Source organism: Rhincodon typus, chromosome 4 (assembly GCF_021869965.1).
Source record: "Rhincodon typus isolate 14 chromosome 4, sRhiTyp1.1, whole genome shotgun sequence".
Classification (NCBI taxonomy): Eukaryota; Metazoa; Chordata; class Chondrichthyes; order Orectolobiformes; family Rhincodontidae; genus Rhincodon; species Rhincodon typus.
In genome coordinates this window covers 74,916,902-74,929,957 of record NC_063335.1, presented here as the reverse complement: position 1 = coordinate 74,929,957, position 13,056 = coordinate 74,916,902, and positions in this window count along the sequence as shown.

Sequence of the window (13,056 nt, the reverse complement as noted above, 5' to 3'; positions counted from 1 at the left end):
TTTGCCCTCAACTGCTGTATGGCAGGGAATTCCACAGACTCACCACTCCCTGGGGAAAGCAAGTTCTCCTCATGTCAGTCCTAAAGAACCTACCTCATACACTAAAATTGATCTAAGGTCTGGATTCATTGGTCATCAGGAACAGCCTTCTTGCATTGATCCTGTCTAGTTAGAATTTTATAGGTTTCTACAAGATCCCCTTTCATTCTTCTGAACTCCAGTGAATATAGACCTAACTGATCCAACCTCTCTTCATTCGTCAGTCCCATCATTCCAGGATCATTTTGGTCAGCCTTTATTGCACTCCCTCCATTGCCAGAACATTTCTCCTTGGGTAAAGAAACCAAATCTGCACCAATACTCCAGGTATGGACTCACAAATGTCCTGTACAATTGCAGCAAGACATCCCTGCTCCTATATTTGAACTGTCTAATTATGAAGGCAAACATACTATTTATCTACTTCTCCACCTGCTGCATCACCATGCTTACTTTCAGTGACTGATGTACAAGGATAGCCAGACCTCATTGAACCTGCCATTTTCCCAGCTATCGCCATTCGGATAATGAATTGCTTTTGTGTTTTTTGCTACCAAAGTGGATAACCTCACATTTAACCACATTATACTTCATCTGTTTTGCCCACTCACTCACATTGTCCAAATAGAGTCATAGAGTCATTCAGCACAGAAACAGACCCCTCTGTCCAATCAGTCCATGCCAAACATAATCCCAAACTAAACCAGTCCCATTTGCCTGCTCCTGGCGCATATCCCTCCAAAACCTTTCCTATTCATATATCCTTCTAAATTTCTTTTAAACATTGTAATTGTACCCACATCTACCACATCCTCAGGAAGTCATTCCACACACGAACTACCGTCTGTGTAAAAGAATTGCCTCTTATGTCTTTTTTAAAATTCTCTCCTCTCACCTTAAAATTGTGTTCCCTAGTCTTGAAATTCCCCATCTTAGGGAAAAGACAACTACCATCAACTATCTATACTTCTCATTATTTTATAAATTTCTATCAGGTCACCTCTCAAACCTCCTAAGCTCCAGTGGAAAAAGTCTCAGCCTATCCAGCCTTTCCTTATAACTCAAACCCTCCATACCCAGCAACATCCTGGTAAATCTTTTCTGAACCCTCTCCAGCTTGATAATATCCTTCCTATAACTGGGTGACCAGAACTGGACACAGTATCCCAGAAGAGGCCTGACCAATGTTCTGTACAACCTCAACATGACGTCCCAACTCCTATTCTCAAAGGACTTAGCAATGATGGCAAACCTGCTAAACAAATGTTTAACCACACTGTCTATATGTGATGCAAACTTCAAAGAATTATGTACCTGCAGCCCTTGGTCCCTCTGTTCTACAACACCACCCAAGGCCCTACCATTCATTATAATAAGCCCTACCCTTGTTCATTGTACCAAAATGCAATTACTCGCATTTATCCAGATTGAACACCATATGCCATTTTTCAGCCTATTGACCCATTTGTTCAAGATCCCTTTGTAATCTTAGAAAACCTTCTTCACTATTTACAATGCCACCAATTTTGGTGCCATCCACAAACTTATTAACCATGGCTTCTACATTCTCAACTAAATCATTTGTATAAATGACAAACAAGAGAGGACCCAGAACCAATCCTTGTGGAACACCGCTGGTCACAGGCCTTACTCAGAGATAGTAAGAACTGCCGATGCTGGAGTCAGAGATAACACAGTGTGGAGCTGGAGGAACACAGCAGGTCAGGCAGCATTAGAGGAGCAGGAAAGCTGACATTTTGGGTCGGGACCCTTCTTTAGAAATGGGGAGGGGGAAGGGAGCTCAGAAATAAATAGAGAGGGGAGGGGTGGGGCTGGGGAAGGTATGTGGGATGGTGATAGGTGAGTGCAGGTAGGCAGTGGTGGGGATTGGTCAGTGAGGTGGGAGGAACGCATAGGTGGGAGAGAAGACAGACAGGTTGTGTCGGATAAAGGAGGCAGGGATGAGAGGGAGGGTTGGTCATGGGATGAGGCCGGTGTGGGGAGATTTTGAAACTGGTAAAGTCCACATTTAGGCCATTGGGTCGTAGGTTCCCAAGGCAGAGTATTAGATGCTGCTCCTCCAGTTTCCAAGTGGCGTCATTGTGATCCTGGAGGAGGCCCAGGATAGACATGTCACCCAGAGAGTGGGAGGGGGAGGGGGAGTTGGAAGGTGTTGTCGTTTGCCGTGAACAGAGTGCAGGTGCACTACAAAGCGGTCTCTGAGCCTCCGCTTGGTCTCACCAATGTAGAGGAGGCCACATCGGGAGCAGTGGATGCAATAGGCCACACTGACGGATGTGCGGATGAACCTCTGTTTGATGTGGAAGCTCTGTTTGGTGCCTGGGATGGAGGTGAGGGGGGAGGGGTAGGGGCAGGTGTAGTACCTCCTGTGGTTGCAGGGAAAGGTGCCAGGGGTGGTGGGGCTAGTGGGGACTGCGGAGCAGATGAGGGAGTTGTGGAGAGAGTGGTTTACCCTCACATATCACCCCACTAACCTCCATATTCAACCTATCATTCTCCGCCACTTCGCCACCTGCAATCCGACCAGCAAACAAAGATATATTTCGCACCCCGACCCACCCCAATTTGGCTTTTGTAGGGACCGCTCTCTCCACGACTCTCTTGTCCGCTACACAACCGTCAATGCGGTCTATTGCATCCGCTGTTCCTGATGTGGCCTCCTCTACATCGGTGAGACCAAGCAGAGGCTTGAAGACTGCTTGTCGAGCACCTGCGCTCTGTTCGCGACAAACAACAACACTTCCCGGTTGCGAACCACTTCAACTTTCCCTCCCACTCCCTGGGTGACATGTGTATCCTGGGTGTCCTCCAGTGTCACAATGACACCACCCGGAAACTGGAGGAGCAGCACCTCATGTTCCACCTTCAACCCAATGGCCTCAATATGGACTTTACCAGTTTCAAAATCTTCTCATCCCATGACCAACCCTCCCTCTCATCTCCGCCTCCTTGACCTGACACAACCTGTCCATCTTCTCTCCCACCTATCCGCTCATCCCACCTCACTGACTAATCCCCACCACTGCCTACCTGCACTCACCTATCACCATCCCACCTACCTTCCCCAGCCCTACCCCTCCTCTCTCTATTTATTTCAGAGCTCCCTAATGCTGCCTGGCCTGCTGTGATCCTCCAGCTCCATACTGTGTCACCTTCACCATTGCTCTCTGTCTCCTGCCATTAAGCCAATTATGTATCCAATTGGCAAGCTCACCCTGAATCCCATGTGACCTAACTTTACTAATTAGTCTAACATGAGGAAGCTTGTAAAACGCTTTACTAAAATCCAAATAAACAATGTCTACTGCTCTACCATCATCAACGTTTTTGGTAACTTCCTCAAAAAACTCAGTCAAGTTTGTGAGAGATGATTTTCCTTGCACAAAACCACACTGACTATCCCTTATCATTTTTTGCCTCTCTAGACGTCTATTAATCCTATTCCTTATAATCCCCTCCAAAATTTACCCCTAACCGAAGTCAGACTCACAGGTCTATAGTTCCCCAGTTTCTCTGTGCAACTAATCACACTGAAAGATCTCTGTACCTTCCTCATGGTTCACCATCCCCCTCAGCTTTGTGTCTTTTGCAAACTTGAAGATGTTACATTTAGTTCCCTCATCTAAATCATTAATATATATTGTAAATAGCTGGGGCTCCAAGTGCTGATATCTGCGGCACCCCACTAGCTACTTGCCTGCCACTTGGAAAATGACCTGTTAATTCCTTCTCTCGGGTTCCTGTCTGCCAACCAGGTTTCTATCCACGACAACCTCCCAATCACACGCACTTTAATTTACATGTGGGCCCTCATCAAAAGCCTTCTGAAAATCCAAGTAAACCACATCCACTGATTCCACGTTATCATCACTACTAACCATATTTTTGAAAAAATTCCAGTCCATTTATCAAGCATGATTTCCCTTTCATAAATCCATCTGGGGTCTGTCTGATTCTGTCATAGTTTTCCAAGTGCTTTGCTATTAAATATTTTATATTGGACTCTAGCAGGCTAACTGGCCAACAATTCTTGTTTTCTCTCAACTTTCTATTTAAATAGTGGAGTTAAATGAGCCACCCTCCATTCCGTACAATTGTTCCAGAATCTGTAGGATCTTGACAAGTGACCATCAATACTTTTCTTTCAATCATATACCACTTTGGTATCATGCTTTTACATTGTGTACTAAGTCATTTATTTTCTTTAAATAGGTTTTGAATATTTAAGTGTAGAGTTTACAAATGCATTGAAAATCCTGCAGGGTGTGCTTATCTTGGCAACTGAATTCTCAATATGCACCTCTGGCTTTTGAAACTTTTGAGTTGGCAGAGCAAATTCTAAAATCCACTTCTGGCATAACATAACTCAATTTAGGAACCCAGTTCCAAGCTTAAACCTTCACAGTCAACTGCTTTAGAAAAACTGAGAGTGTTGCCTTGATAAAACAAACACAAAGAATACTGGAGAAATTCAGCATGTCTGGCAGTATCCATGGAAAGAGACACTGAATTAACGTTTCGAGTGTGGTGTGAATCTTCTTCAGGATGGTGTCGATATACTTGAGCAACATTAAAAATATAAATAATGCCTTTTCTCAGATTGACTTATTTCTGTCTTTGTGCAGGTGCCATGCTCTACGTTATTCAATGTCCACATGACACGCAAAAGATTATCGAACAAGTCAAATAGTTTTAGAAATTCCATCATGCCATGCCCATCTTTCAGTCAAGAAAATGGATCCTCATCGTCCAATATCGAGGGCACGTGTTTGCCTCAAGTCAGAAGAATTCCATTACCTGGGTTGTACTCATCAGCAAACTGTATGATTAAACTAAGTCTTTTATGCTGGCGTTATGGCCCATTTGTGAAAGGTCAGTGGCAGCTAGGCTTCCCAGATCATGTGGTACATTCTGGCCATCATCTATCTTCAGCAGACTAGGCTCCCAAAATCAGTATCTGAGTACTCTGCAACAGAGCTGGTCAATGATCCTGCCGACCAGTAACCTGGCGCCTGTCCTACATTTGCTGCAAGCCTATTGCCTGCTCCTTTGTGTCTGGTGATTTTTTAACCCTTGTCCACAGTCCAAATTCTGGATGCTGCCAGCCTCCTAAGATTTTTCAATTCTTTTATTCATTCACGGGCTTCAGTGACTGGATAGGCATTTCTTACACATCCCTAATTGCCCATGAGACATTGGTGGTAAGCTGCCTTCTTGCATCACAGCTGTCCATTGGTTGTGGTGGATCTTGACCCAGTGACAGAGAAAGAACAGTAATGTAGTTCCAAGTCAGGATGTCGAATGCCTTGGGAGGGAACTTGCATATAGTGGTGTTCCCATATATCTACTGCCCTCGATGATAGTGGTCATGGGTTTGGAAGGTGCTATCTAAAAAGCCCTGGTAAGCTTCTGCAGTGCATCTTACAGATGGTACATACTGATGCTACTCTGCATTGGTGGCAGAAAGGGGTAATGATTCTGGATATGCTTTGTCATGGATGGTGTCAAGCTTCTTGTGTGTGTCAATGAAGCTGTTTTGATCCAGGCAAGTGAGGAGTATTCCATCACACTCCTGACTTGTGCCTTGTAGATGGTGAACAAACTTTGGGAGGCTGGATGTGAATCATTTGCCGAAGTGGCAGAGGTGTATCCACACTTTCAGCGGTTGAAGTGCAATAAAAGTTCAGGTTTCTTCGCAAAGGAAAGCAGTAGGGGACAAGTGGTTATTGAAAGCATCTACAGTTAATCTTATAGAATGTTCTAGTTAAGGTAGAAAGGAAAAAGAGGGTAAAGTATGAGGAAACATGAAAATAAAACAGAACCGTTCTGCGCAAAAATGTTCTGAGGATCGTTAGCTCAGTTTTCTCTTCACAGATGATGCCTGACCTGCTGATTTTCTCCAGAAATTCCTGCTTTGTTTGTTTCAGACCTCCAACATCTGTACTCTGATGAAGAGTCATCTGGACTCAAAACGCTAGCTTGTTGCCTCTCCACTGATGCTGCCTGACCTGCTGAGATTTCCAGCATTTTTTGTTTTCAGCACAGATTCCAGCATCTGCAGTAATTTGTTCCTACATTGTGTTTAATACACTGACATACTTCTTCAATGAATGTCCAGCTCTGGTGAATAGTCATCAAGACTTGAAACATTAGCTTGCTTTCTTTCCATGGACACTGCCTGATCCGTTGTGATTTCCAGCACTTTTTGTTTTCCGCAGTACTTTGTTTATATATATGTGGAAATCTGTGTGATATCTTCTCCAGTCTTGCCATTTGTCTCTCTCCCGCCAGCCCATCTTATCCACACACCAATGATTTCTTTAGTGTCCTCCACATTCAGAGAAAGTATGCAAGTCCTCACCTCCTGCCTGATGGTATACCCAACATTTTCTGCCTCTATACATTTTTGATTTAGGGATGCTTTTGAACTCAATTAACTTTCCGTTGCACAATGTTCCCAAGTTCACCATATAACTCATGGATTCAGGCAGCTCAGGGAGTAGCTTCATGTCTGATTAAATTTTGTGTACATTTACTTAAATGTACATTTTCTTAAATGTTTATCTTATCCAAAAACATATTAAGAAAGACATAGCTGAGAAACCTTAATTACAGTTTTTTTTAATAGAAATATAATGGATTCATGCTGTTATTAATTAAACTAATTTTGGCTGAATTGTCTCTACCAGGGCTCCATGTATTCTATCCATTAAAAAGCAAGGTGCAAATTAATTCAGATATCAGTGTATATATCTACTCGGTAATCAACTTAATGTTCTCATTGGAACTGTAAGCTCAGGAGGCAATAATTGAGATATTTCTATCTTCTTGAAGTGAAGTGCAAAACTCTACTCTTTGTTTATTATTTGGAGAGATCGCATAACTGGTCGAACCTGCTCTCCGTGTTTTATTTATAATTTGTTATTTTTCACCTTCCAGGCCCATTCTGTTATAACACTAGTTGAGAAGGTCTGTTTCAGGTTTTATAATCCACTTTTTTGCATGTGTAGGCACGTTTCCAGTAAAAGAACAGAGGACTTGTGTAAATGAATCTATTGATCCCTTTCAGAATTCAGTCACAGCCCCATTTCAAGTCAGATTTATTTGATGTCAAGTGCACTGTGGAAGCTTTGGGACCACAATGATTAATGCTGTTGCTAAGTCTAGATATATTAAAACTCCAGAGTTCACATAAAATATGAAGGAGAAGGAAATGTCACCTGTGGATTAATCACATTCTTTGTTAAATTTGGAACTCTGTAATACTTTTCCTAGCTTTACGGTGCTAGCAACTCTTACAATCTGCATCTTTTATGTGTATTGTCCATTCACAGAAATTAAAACAATATATCTTCTTTAAGGTGCCACTTGAACCACCAGGATTTTCTAGAATTGGCATCATGATTTAATCATGTTTTAGCATTGGTGCTGTGAGTTTGCCAAAGTTCATATGAGGTAACTTCAGGTGCTAACAATGCTTAAAACGCCACTGCAAAATTTTAAAGAGATGAAGCAACTTAAAAGTAAATAACTGCTTCAGTATATTGTTATAATCTCTACAAAAGTTTCAAGTAATTTGAAATTATAATTTAGGCTGTCTAAAGGTCTTGAAAAGCAAAAACAAGAGGAGGATAAAAAGAATGACAAGCAAAATAAATATGGAGGCAGAAAACAAAAGCAATTCCATACCTCATACAATGGCATCTCCATTTGGTGGCTACAATACTCCTGGCCTGGTAGCTGTGTTATGATCTTGTTAACACTGAGCTTTTTGCTTTGTGAAAAAAAGTCCAACTCTCAGTGATTTGCTGAAAAAAAAACCCATAAGACTCCATGGTTTAAAATAGAAGAGTTTTTACTATGCAAGATTCAACTAATACTCTCTTTAGTGACCACCAATATTCCAAAAGCCACATCAATGTAACTAAACATGAATTAGCAGCCAAATTGCAGTCTGTAGTGATTGTAATGTGATCAGCCAGGTGGACCCCATAGAATATGAGTTCCCTGATTGGGGCTGTTAATCTGGTCTAATCGGGGACCCCTGACTGACAGATAATAAACAGGAGTGTCAGAGGTTCTATTCACTCTGACAGCTGACTCTGAGGGAGCCGAGCCAGTGTCAAGTACTACGCATGTGTAAATAAAGGATTACTTGGTGATGGGATAACAGCCTCTGTGGAGTTATTTCACAGTCAAGTATAAACTACAATTTAAAACTCATGGCAGATAGAACTAAAACAGATCTTGTGAATTGGCTCAGCAATCCATTCAACATATTCACATATAGTGCATTTATCAGTACCATCCACAAAGCCCTTCAACACTTTTCTTTCCTCACAGAGGTCTTCTAAAAACCCCAACCTGCAGAAGTGCACAATCATAGATCCATCAATATTAGCTTGAAATAATAGAAACAGCAGTAACATGGTGGTTAGAGTTACTGCCTCAGAGCGCCAGGGACCTGGGTTCGATTCCAGCCTCGGTCAACTGTCTGTGTGGAGCTTACACGTTCTCTCTATGTCCGCGTGGGTTTCCTCTGGGTGCTTCAGTTTCCTCCCACAGTCCAAAGATGTGCAGGTTATGTGGAGTGGCCATGCTAAATTGCTCATTGCGTCCAGGGATGTGCAGACTATGTGCATTAGCCATGGAAATGCACAGTTACAGAGATACGGTGGGGACAGGTAAGAGTGGGGTGCTCTTTGGAGGGTCAGTGTGGACTCAATGGGCCGAATGGAGGGATTCTTTGATCTTTTGTTTATTTGCTTGTTCTCAGCTTCCGGCTTGAGCCTCCATGTTCTTCAGCCTGCTTGTATTGCATCACTAATTCCATCACCTGAGCTCTGATGTCTTTGTGTCCTTTTACATGGTTTCAATCTCCCTGGCAGTTTTGGTTTCCAATCTCAGTTTCAGTCTTAGTTTCCTTACAAAATGGAAGCCTCAGTTTCCTTTCTCAACTTCCCGTTTCAATTAAGATCTGGCTAAAACCACATACAAACACTGAAACCACAGATTCTATCACTACTGGTGAATTGGATAGGGTGTAGCACCAAATGTACATAAAAAACTTTTCTCTGTGTAATACTTACTTTCTGCAGAAGGGCGCACTGCAAAACATCTAGTAGCAGATGGCAGCCAGGCTCTGAGTTGGGTGGACCAGACACACACTCAAGAGAATGCTGTTCAGAACAGAGGTTAAGTCCCAGCTAAAACTCTGCCTGCCCAATAGGATATACCCTCAATCTTGTTCCTTACAATGTTCCTGATTTGAGTTTTCTAGCTTTCGTTATATGAACACTTAGCCCCAATTTCTTTTGTCATCTCCAAACCTTTTGGTACTGATAAACAACATTTTAATTTTGAAGTGAAAGGCAAAAATTTACCCAGGAGTCCAAAGGTTTATGAAGTAGGATTGAGCCACTGTATCACCAATCTACATCAGATTTCCAAAAGTGACAGACATGGTGTGATCTTTAGCTGACTGTTGAAGAGTATGCATTTAAAAGTGACTAAGAAACAGCAATCGAATGATGAGATCTAAAAGAGGGAAAGCTGAACCCCAATTCTCTCAGCGACTCTTGGAGTAAAAAATGTTGCCTTTAATATTTTAGAGAGACTCTTTATTTCCTGCAAATGGGAAGAAGAAGGCTGCCTTAAAAGCCAAGCAAACCTGGCTAGAACTAGTTGAGGACATGGGCCTGGTCACTGGTTCATGGATACAGTGCCACAAGTGTTTCAGTCACCCCAATGGGGCTGGGAAGAAAGGTAGAACATTCAAGTGTAAAGTCCTTCATTCTATCATGTCTCACAAGTGAGGTTCGTGCTTCACTGCTCACTGCTGAGAATTCTATCGCATCACTCACTAGTGAGAATTCTATCTCATCAATCACTAGTGAGAACTCTGTCTCACCGCTCACTAGTGTGAATCCTGTCTCACCGCACACTAGTGTGAGCCCTACCTCCATTGCTCACTAGTGTGAATCCTGTATCATTGCTCACTAGTAAGAACCCTGTCTCACCACACACTAGTGTGAACCCTGTACCACCACTCACTAGTATGAATTCTGTCTCACCACACACTAGTGTGAATACTGTCTCACCGCACACTAGTGTGAACCCTATCTCAATTGCTCACTACTGTGAATTCTGTCTCACTGCTCTCTAGTAAGAATCATGTCTCACTGCTCAATGGTGTGCATCCTGTCTCACCGCTCACTAGTGTGAATCCTGTCTCACCACACACTCGTGTGAATTCTGTACCACCGCTCACTAGTGAGGATCCTGTCTCACTGCTCACATGTGTGAATCCTGTCTTACCGCTCACTAGTAAGAATCATGTCTCACTGCTCAATTGTGTGAAACATCTCTCACCGCACACTAGTGCGAATTCTGAATCATTGCTCACTAGTGTGAAACCTGTCTTACTACTCACTAGTGTGAATCCTGTCTCACTGCTCACTAGTGAGGATCCTGTCTTACTGCTCACTCGTATGAATCATGTCTCACTGCTCAATAGTGTGAAACCTCTCACACCGCACACTAGTGTGAATCCTGTCTTACTGCTCACTAGTGAGGATCCTGTCTCACTGCTCACACGTGTGAATCCTGTTTTACCGCTCACTAGTGAGGATCCTGTCTCACCGCTCACTCGTGTGAATATTGTCTCATCGTTCACTAGTGTGCATCCTGTCTTACTGCTCACTAGTGAGGATCCTGTCTCATCACTCACTAGTGAGAACTCTGTCTCACCGCTCACCAGTGTGAATCCTGTTTCACCGCACACTAATGTGAACCCTATCTCCATTGCTCACTAGTGTGAATCCTGTATCATTGCTCACTAGTAAGAACCCTGACTCACCGCTCACTAGTGTGAACCCCGTACCACCGCTCACTAGTGTGAATTCTGTCTCACCACACACTAGTGTGAATTCTGCCTCACCGCACACTAGTGTGAACCCTATCTCCATTGCTCACTAGTGTGAATTCTGTCTCACTGCTCAATAGTGTGCATCCTGTCTCACTGTTCAATAGTGTGCATCCTGTCTCACCACTCACTAGTGTGAATCCTTTCTCACTGCTCACTAGTGTGAATCCTGTATCATTGCTCACTAGTGTCAATTCTGTATCTTCGCTAACTAATATGCATCCTGTCTCACCGATCACTGGTGTGAATCCTGAATCATTGCTCACTAGTGTGAATCCTGTCTCGCCGCTCACTAGTGTGAATCCTGTCTCGCCGCTCACTAGTGTGAATCCTGTCTCACTGCTCACTAGTAAGAATCATGTCTCACTGCTCAATTGTGTGAAACCTCTCTCACCGCACACTAGTGCGAATTCTGTATTATTGATCACTAGTGTGAAACCTGTCTTACTGCTCACTAGTGTGAATTCTGTACCATCGCTCACTAATGTGCATACTGTCTCACCACTCAGTGTGAATCCTGTCTCACCGCTCACTAGTGTGAATCCTGTCTTACTGCTCACTTGTGTGAATCCTGTCTCACTGCTCACTAGTGTGAATTCTGTACCGTCGCTCACTAATGTGCATACTGCCTCACCACTCACTAGTGTGAATGCTGTCTCACCGATCACTAGTAAGAATCATGTCCCACTGCTCAATTGTGTGAAACCTCTCTCACCGCACACTAGTGCGAATTCTGTATCATTGCTCACTAGTGTGAAACCTGTCTTACTGCTCACTAGTGTGAATCCTGTCTTACTGCTCCCTAGTGAGGATCCTGTCTCACTGCTCACTCGTATGAATCATGTCTCACTGCTCAATAGTGTGAAACCTCTCAAACCGCACACTAGTGAGGATCGTGTCTCACCATTCACTCGTGTGAATCCTGTCTCATCACTCACTAGTGAGAACTCTGTCTCACCGCACACTAGTGTGAACCCTATCTCAATTGCTCACTACTGTGAATTCTGTCTCACTGCTCACTAGTAAGAATCATGTCTCACTGCTCAATGGTGTGCATCCTGTCTCACCACTCACTTGTGTGAATCCTGTACCACCACTCACTAGTGTGAATCCTGTCTTACTGCTCGCTAGTGTGAATCCTGTCTTACTGCTCACTAGTGAGGATCCTGTCTCACCGCTCACTAGTGTGAATCCTGTCTTACTGCCCACTAGTGTGAATCCTGTCTTACTGCTCACTAGTGAGGATCCTGTCTCCCCGCCCACTCGTGTGAATACTGTCTCATCGCTCACTAGTGTGCATCCTGTCTTACTGCTCACTAGTTAGGATCCTGTCTCATCACTCACTAGTGAGAACTCTGTCTCACCGCTCACTAGTGTGAACCCTGTCTCCATTGCTCACTAGCGTGAATCCTGTATCATTGCTCACTAATAAGAACCCTGTCTCACCGCTCACTAGTGTGAACCCTATCTCACCACACACTAGTGTGAACCCTGTACCAACACTCACTAGTGTGAATTCTATCTCACCACACACTAGTGTGAATCCTGTCTCACCACACACTAGTGTGAACCCTATCTCAATTGCTCACTAGTGTGAATTCTGTCTCACTGCTCACTAGTAAAAATCAAGTCTCACTGCTCAATAGTGTGAAACCTCTCTCACCGCACACTAGTCTGAAATCTGTATCATGGCTCACTAGTGTGCATCCTGTCTCACCACTCACTAGCGTGAATCCTGTCTTCCTGCTCACTAGTGAGGATCCTGCCTCACTGCTCACTTGTGTGAATTCTGTCTCACTGCTCACTCGTATGAATCATGTCTCACTGCTCAATAGTGTGAAACCTCTCTCACCACACACTAGTGCGAATTCTGTATCATTGCTCACTAGTGTGAAACCTGTCTTACTGCTCACTTGTGTGAATCCTGTCTCACTGCTCACTAGTGTGAATTCTGTACCATCGCTCACTAACGTGCATACTGTCTCACCACTCAGTGTGAATCTTGTCTCACCGCTCACTAGTGTAAATCCTGTCTTACTGCTCACTAGTGAGGATACTGTCTCACTGCTCAA